The 8061-nt window shown below is 44.3% G+C and overlaps 1 pseudogene; it reads right to left on the bottom strand.

Annotated features, from left to right (window-relative positions):
* Positions 1 to 2436: 2436 nt before the first annotated feature.
* LOC116532303 lies at positions 2437 to 4505 on the bottom strand (annotated as a pseudogene).
* Between the last annotated feature and the right edge of the window lie 3556 nt (positions 4506 to 8061).

Here is an 8061-nt window from a genome sequence, read left to right as displayed (position 1 = left end):
CTCCATGAGAGGTCAAATACCTGAGTTAAATTTTAGAAAATTTTTATATATCAGACTTGTCAGAAAATTGGCCTAAGTCTCCCTTTACTTGCTTAAGGTTCTGCAATGAGAAGGGAACTTGAAGGGGCCCCAAATAAAGGAATCCTCAGATGTTTCCCCTGGAATTTGCTTCTCTAATTTGGGGGAATTATTTTCCTTGTGCCTGCCCAATATTGATTGCTAAAGTAGCTGGGTTGATTTTACAATGCTTGAAAAGGTTTAGTAGAAATGCCATGTCCTTGTGCAAAAGAAAATGAGTTGCTTTTTCTGTAAAGGTCTGGGATTAAAGAAGTTCCAGTGTTTCAGAGTGCATTCCAGGGGGGTGCAAGCTGAAGATAATTTGTTACCCATTTAGAAAAAGAAGTGAGAATAGAAGCATCCTCTTAATCTCCTTCCTTTCCATATGGCCCAGAGTAGAGAAGACAGGGAGCACCCTCCAAATGTCTCTCCTCTTTGGTTTCTGGATCCTGGCACCATGTTAAGTGTGTCCCCCATGTTTGTAGTTGTCGTCCTCCAAGCCATGGAACCGGATGAGCTAAGCGATAGGGCTAACTATGCTTACCCATGCGGCCTTAACTTATCTACCTTGTGTGATTGCCCTTTGACTTCCTATAACCTGTGTGATTTGCCTGGCTCTCTGAAAAATAGATTACCAGAGAGACCGTGTCCTCTTTGGGTAAGTCTCCTTTAATGGACGCAATGTGCTAGATTGGCTGCTATTACAGCCCATGCTAAAGCACTTACCCTTAAAAAAATGGTTCCAGTTAACTTCTGAACTTAAAATTCCCTTACTAATTAAGTATTGTTTTAATCGGAGACAGAATAGGTGACTTAAAAGAATGTAGGAACCGAATGGGCATTTTCCTACTGATGGGACAATATTGGGACTAAAATCTGGCTGCAGAAGACATCTTACTCCGAACTGCTAAAGGCAGAAACTTCCCAATCTCAGAAGAAGCCTAGAGCCTGATTTCTAATGGTGTAAAGGAAGCTGGGGTGTTACCATAAAAGAAAAATGAAAAAAAAAAGTGTCTCATGTAGAGGATTTTTATTTACACTAGGTGGCGCTGTTACTTTAGAAATACTATGTGCTTGCCAAAGAAATGGTAGCCTAGAGGCAGTTTCCTGATCTTGCCTAACAGGATTACTTTCCTAGGCTGTAAAATTCCCTGCACATTTCACCCAGAGAAAGAGTAAGATGCCACGGATGGAGAAGGAAGAAGAGTTTTGCAACACAATAGTTGAGGATTCTCTGCCAACACCCGGAACAGGCTATTGGAGGCTGGGTCTGGTCCAGAGGCCTTTGAATCATGCCAGGATGTGCCCTGGCCAGAAATTCTGTTGCCTCAGAACTTTCCCCAGCATCACATGATGGCAAGGTCTCCCCATGAAAAGAAGCTAGTTCAAAACATGGCCAACTTTCCCAGTAGTCATGGGTATTGGGGGGTTCTCCATGTTCTCACCAGCAAGTTTCACATTTGAGTCTTTAGTATGGCAGCCAATACTAAGCATATGTACTAGGCTGATGGATGCCCTTTCCTACGGAACTACAGATACTTGCTTGCGACTTTTTGGATGAATATATCTTTTTGGCTGTAGACAGAGTAGGCTCTACCTCTGAGAATATCACACAGAAAGTAGTTTGGGTTGATTTTTATTTATTTTATTTTAATATAGAGGCCAAGAGTGCCTTGGAATAATTTTCAGCTTGGAAGATTTTCAGCTTGCTCCCATATTTACCGCTCCAATGAAGGCTGTACCTCAGTTTCCCAATCAATGCACCAACATGATATGGCTAAGATGACTGGAGAAACACCAGGGTCCTTAGTCTCGTGTCAATTTAGGTAAAATGACAGACACATGGAATGGTTTTAACAAACGGAGAGTTTAATAAATAAGAAAGAAGGAAGGAAGAAGAAAACAGCCCGCCCCTTACTGAGACAGAGGGAGGCGGGATTCAAACAAAGAGAAAAACCCCAAGTGTGGTGGGAAAGTGGCTGCTTATATGAAGAGGCTGGAGGAGGTAGTGTCTCATTTGCATAGGGCTCCTGGAATTGGACCAGGCATGTCATTCACGTAAGCCTTGAAAAAGCTGGCCCTCCCACAGTAGCCTTTTAATATGCAAATGCAGGGCACCATGATGTTCTACACATGTGTGGATATGTGGGGGCAGCCATGTTGCCAGACACATATGGAGGCAAGGCAAGAAGAAGATGGCGTAAATCGCCCTGTTTGGGTGGACCCGGTCTCTAATGGCCTGCATTTGCATACCAAAGCTTGCTGGCCCGGCTCTAAGAACTGGGGCTTTCCTGCTAGACAAGAAGCATTTCTGGAGATGATTTAAAAGAAACAAAAACTTTCCAAGGACTCCCTTTCCTATCTGCCTAAAATAATTTCTTAATAACTCTTATAACAAGAGTAATAATTTTCTCCATATCCATCACTGTGTAGAAGCCTCCACAGCCACCTCCACCAAATCCGCTGCTGTTGCCATGATCAACTCCACTAATGTGGCTGCTGCTTGCATGGCTACTACTAAAGCCAGAACTGCTGGAACCACTATTTTGTCAATAGTCTCTGCACCAAGTCCTCCACTGAATCTTTTAGATCATGCACGACTACCACCCTTGTAGTAGTGTTTATAAGCTATATTTTCCAATCAAGCAGGCACTTCTTGTTTAGCTTCTACAAGAAGATCCAACAAATCTTTTGTAATATTTATATTTCTTTAATTAAAGGATGAGGTGGCAAGGCCCCAGTTTCTTACACGTCCTGAACAACCAATACAAGGCGCATATTCTTCAATATCACTTGGCAAATCAAAATTGAAGCATGTTTCACATTTGAAATGTCTAGCCCTTGTGCTGCCACAGCTGTAGCCACTACAATTGGGCTTTTCCCCAAGCAAAACTGGCGAACGGCCTCCTTCTTGATCTCTCTGTGATTGGTCTCCATGAATACGAGTACAAGCGTATCCTTCTTGGTATAAGAAATTCTCCAGAGAAACTCCCCTCTTTTTGGTCTCCACAAACACTAAAGTTAGTGAATCCTTCCCTGGTGCATCTAAGAGATCAAGCAGAAATGATCGTTTATCTGGCTCTTCCACCCAAACTACTTTCTGTGCGATATTCTCACAGATAGAGCCTACTCTGCCTACAGCCAAAAAGATAGATTCCTTCAAAAAGTCATGAGCAGATTGGCGTGGTGGCTCATGCCTATAATCCCAGCACTTTGGAAGGCCAAGGCGGGCAGATGACCTGCGGTCAGGAGTTTGAGACCAGCCTGACCAGCATGTAGAAATTCCATCTCTACTAAAAATACTAAATTAGCTGGATGTGGTGGCACACGCCTGTAATCCCAGCTACTCAGGAGGCTGAGGCAGGAGAATCACTTGAACCCAGGAGGTGGAGGTTGTGGTGAGCCAAGAACATGCCATTGCACTTCAGCCTGGGCAGCAAGAGTGAAAATCCATCTCAAAAAAAAAAAAGTCGTGAGCAAACACCTGTATTTTCTTAGGAAAAGTAGCACTAAACATCATGGTGTGATGAATGCCCTGTGGTAGCATAGTATCTTGTGCAACTATACAACGTATCTGAGGTCAAAATCCCATATCCAACATCCTATCAGCTTCATTCAACACTAAGTATTTGCAGAAGTCTAATCCAATCTTTCCCCTTTCCATCATATCCACTAGATGTCCTGGCATGGCTACTAACAAGTGGCATCCATGTTCTAAGTCCTGAATTAGCTGACCAATATCAGCAACACCATAAACTACACAAGGATAAACTCTAGACTGGTATGAAATTTTTCTGGCTTCCTCATAGATCTGTACAGCCAATTCTTTTGTTGAGGCTAAAATCTAGGAGACTGAGTATTGTTCATGGCACCCATACCTTCCATTTTCCTTCACAGCCTTCAAAGCTTCTCCTGGGCCATCTGTATATATCCAACTCAATATGGGTAAAAGAAATGCTGCAGTTCTCCCAGACCCTGTTTGGGCACAAGCCATTAAGTCTTTTTACCCCGTAATAATAGGGGTAATGTTTTTGCAGTGGAGTAGGATGAGTACAGTGAGTAAGCTCAATGTTCCCCATGATAATTTCTCCTATGTTAACATTACTGAAATTTTCAATATGTGGAAGAGTTACTGCTGGTTGTCTCTATTGGTACATCATCATATTTCTCAAGGTGAATCCCAGTGTTTCCTCCAGAAAAGAGTACCTGCTCCAAGTATTCAGTTGGTGGAAGTGGTTTTGACCAATAATCTTCATCTGAATTGTCACACCAATGACTGTGTCTACTTTGTTCAAATTTGCCAAAGCCAGTTCTGTCACCACAACTGCCAATACCATCATAATCACTCTGTCCACAACCATCAGATCCTCCCCTTGATCCACTTCCACCATCACTGAAATAATCAGCCTTTCCTCTTGAATCTCAAGACTCAAAACTGCTATGTGCATCCTTATCTTTGCTACAATTCCAACCTTAACTGTCTTTATCTAAGGGAGTTTCAGGACTGAGGTAATCTTATCAGCTTGTAACAGGCACAGAAATAGTTTGGCAACTTGTGACAGACTTACATTATCCTGTGACTTTTGTGGTGGCAGTTTTTAAAAAACAGGATTTTGCAGGTATGTGTAAAATTTATAAGTATGGATAATAAACATTTGTTTTCCCTGTTCTCCCTGGAGCTGCCCAGATGGCTGTAATCAAGCTTTGCTTAATCGTAGCATGTCTGGCAGCCTTGATGTGGTGCCTAGGTAGGAGTTCAGAAATGCAGCTGCAGAGCAATCAGAGTTGGGGGAAGGGATCAGCTTGCATGGAGGGGGTTTTCTGAGGCAGCTTATCCCTAACATTCCAGCCTCTTAATAAGTAATAGAGGAGGGACACCATGATCATTTGGCTGCTTCTTGCTGGATGGGGCAATGTGTGGGGAGAGGCTAGATTATAGGGATTATGTTTCCTGGAACTGTCAGTATTCTTGGAGGAGCATCATATCTTGTATTGTTTCATTGGTGAAAGCTTTAATACAGTTCTATAAAAACTGGGTGAGGAGAGGCAGGGGCCAAATGCTAGAAGGAGAAAAAGGGTTATGGTAGGACCCAGGAGGAGCAGTAGCCAAGGTGCCCAGGAGTTACGGAACCATTGGGGCCAGGTGAACTGACAATCTTTAAATTTTCGTACTTGGTCTTTGAGCTTTTTGACAACATCTCGTACTAACCCAGATTCATTGAGGTAGAAAGAGCATTGTTCATCTAAAAAGAGGCACAGACGTCCTTTCTCAGCAGTGAGGAGGTCTAGACCTCTGTGATTTTGTAGGGTGACTGCTGCTAAAGGGTCCAATTGGTTTTGGAGGTGTGTGACAGTCTGCTATTTCTTCTAAGGACAATTGGAAATCTTGGGAGAGTGACTGAAAATATGATAATGAGGTTCCTAGGCTTCCTGCTCCTAATCTGACAGTAGTTGTGACTCCAAGGGCTACTAATAAGGGAATGAACTATATTGCTCTTTCTGAGTGAGCGTGTAATATAGCAGGGACAGGGAGTTCTTGGTTTGGAGAGACAAGGTTAATGTTGGTAGTACGGTAGACTAGGGTGCAAGTACCTGTCCAGCTGGTAGGGAGATAGAAGTACATCATGGATCTGCAGAGAAAGAAGATGCCTGCAGTGTTAATGCAAACAGACAAATGGATTGAGAATAGGTGTTGGAGTGTGTAAGTTCCTTGTTTGGAGGGACTTGTTTCAGCTTCAGCAACCCAGAGTGAGGAGGAAAGAGAGACCCTCTTGAGGACTCCTGTCTGAAGAAGGGGTGTCCATGTTTGAGAAGCAAGAGGGGAGGTAATGCAGAGGGGCTAGGTAAAGAGGCCATTAGCTTCAGAGGAAACTGAATAATCTACTCGGAGTGAGGTATGGAAAGAGGGATGAGAGATCGTTTGAGTTGAGCCACAGGCAGAGGGAGAGATGGTGCCTACGTGTATGTGTCTGTTGGAAGAGGTAACACACAAGGGGACTTGGCCAAGTTTTGTGGCGTGGAGGGTTATGGGATCTTGGATGGCAGGGTGAGGGAGTTTTGGCCGGTTGTAATTGGCAGTATATGTGGGGAGAAGTTTGGTAGCTCTGTTAATTAAGGTAGTGGGATAGTTCCCAGTGAGGGTGAGGGCTGTGTCTACAAAGGCAGAGCCCTTTCAGATGGTGTATGAAAGGCGAATGGGAATATGGTCCCAGGGCTGAGAAACTGGGATGGCTGAGTAGGCAGTAGAGGAAAGGGAGAAACAGGTCCAGCAACGGGAAGCAAGTGTAGAGTTGGAGTGCAATAACAAGGACTGAGTGAGAATGAGAGATTATTCAAGCCTTGTAGAAGTGAGAAAGGACTCGGAGGGAGCAAAGGCAGTGAGACTGACTATTAAAAGGATTAGGAGCTTGAGAAAGAATCAGAGTCTGTATCTGGGGGAAGTAGTTTGTAGGGGCTGTATGGGGAGGGGGAGGTGTTCTCTTCTAGAGGGTCTATGAGATGGCTCATAGCGCCCATGGGTAGTCAAATTTCCCTTGCAAATGAGCAATGAATAGGTGAGCTAAGATCTTTCTATGCATGGGAGTGGAGAGAGAGGATAAGACTTCTAATATTTGGTGTGCTATGGGAGGGGGAGGTTGTTCCTCGTCATGAGGACTTTGGTACCTGGAGTAGGGGCAGAAGTGATATATGAAGGAGTTACTGCTCATGGGTCTTCCTCAGAGACAGACGTAAGGTGGAGTTTGGTTGGATTAAGGAGGGTGCTGGAGAACTGGCAGAGGATGGCAGTTGGTAGGTCAGTGGGCACTTCAGGAGCTCCTTTTAATCTGGAAAGCTGGTACAAAGAGATATGTCCTGAGAATTTAGCTGTGGTGGGGATCATGAGAAGAACTTGAAAGGGGCCTTCCTACTTTGGTTTAAGGCTTGCTGGGTTAAGAGTTTTTAGAAAGACATGTTCTCCTGGTAAGAGGGTCCGGTTGGTGGGGCCTTCATGGGGCTTTGGGAGGGCCTGGTCTGCTTGTTCATGGAGGAGATGGTGATGAGGGAAAGTGTTGGGAGGTATTCTTCGAGCCGAGAGTTAGAAGTGAGACTGTTTTGTAAGAGGAAAGGGCATCCATACATTAACTAAATGGGCTGAGGAAGGAGGGTGCTTTTGGGCTGGATCTGATGTGAGCTAGGGCTATGGGCAGAAGGGAAGTCCAGGGCTTTTGGACTTCAAGATTGAGTTTGGTTAACTGAGTTTAAGGATCCCATTTGCCCTTTCAACTTTTGCGGATGACTGGGATCAGTATGGGATATGGAGGCGCCACTGGATGCCAAGGGACTGAGAAACTTGTTGGGGGATAAAGCTAGGGCCGTTGTCTGATTGTATGGAGCACGGGAGACCAAATCTAGGAATGATTTCTGTTAAAATAATTTGGGAGACTATTGCAGCTGTTTCTGAGGAGGTGGGAGACGCTTCTACCCACCTACAGAAGGTGTCTGTAAGAGTAAGGAGAAACTTAGTCTTCTTAACAGGAAGCGTGTGGGTAAAGTCTATTTGTCAGTCTTCCACTTGGAGTGTTCCTCTTAGCTGATGTGTAGGAATAGGAGGAGAGCAGAGAGCCCTTTGGGAGGAAGTGACAGAGCATATATGACAGTTTGAGGTTATGTCTTTCAGTGAGGTAAATAGGTGGGGGAAGATAAATAAGGGCAAAGGAGTAGGTACGGGGGCATGAACAAATATGGAAGGACTGGTGAAGAGATGATAGAATTTCTTTGGTTTGTGCTTGGGGGAGGATGAGTTTTTGATCTTTGACTATCTAGTTCCCTTGGAAGAAGGTCCCTTGTTGTAGCGGTGAAGCTTTTTCAGCAGGGGAATATTGGGGTTGGATGCTGGAGGTAATAAGGAGGAGAGAGGTAGGGGCAGAAGAAAGGGAGGCTCCTTTTGCTGCCTTGTTGGCCTTTCTGTTTCCTCTTGAGATCTCATCTGACCCTGTTTGGTTTCCTCAACAGTGTATAAACTCC

Source organism: Sapajus apella, unplaced genomic scaffold (assembly GCF_009761245.1).
Source record: "Sapajus apella isolate SASKATOON/1434 unplaced genomic scaffold, GSC_monkey_1.0 scaffold75, whole genome shotgun sequence".
In the NCBI taxonomy this organism is placed as follows: domain Eukaryota; kingdom Metazoa; phylum Chordata; class Mammalia; order Primates; family Cebidae; genus Sapajus; species Sapajus apella.
This window is presented reverse-complemented; position numbering and strand designations above follow the sequence as displayed.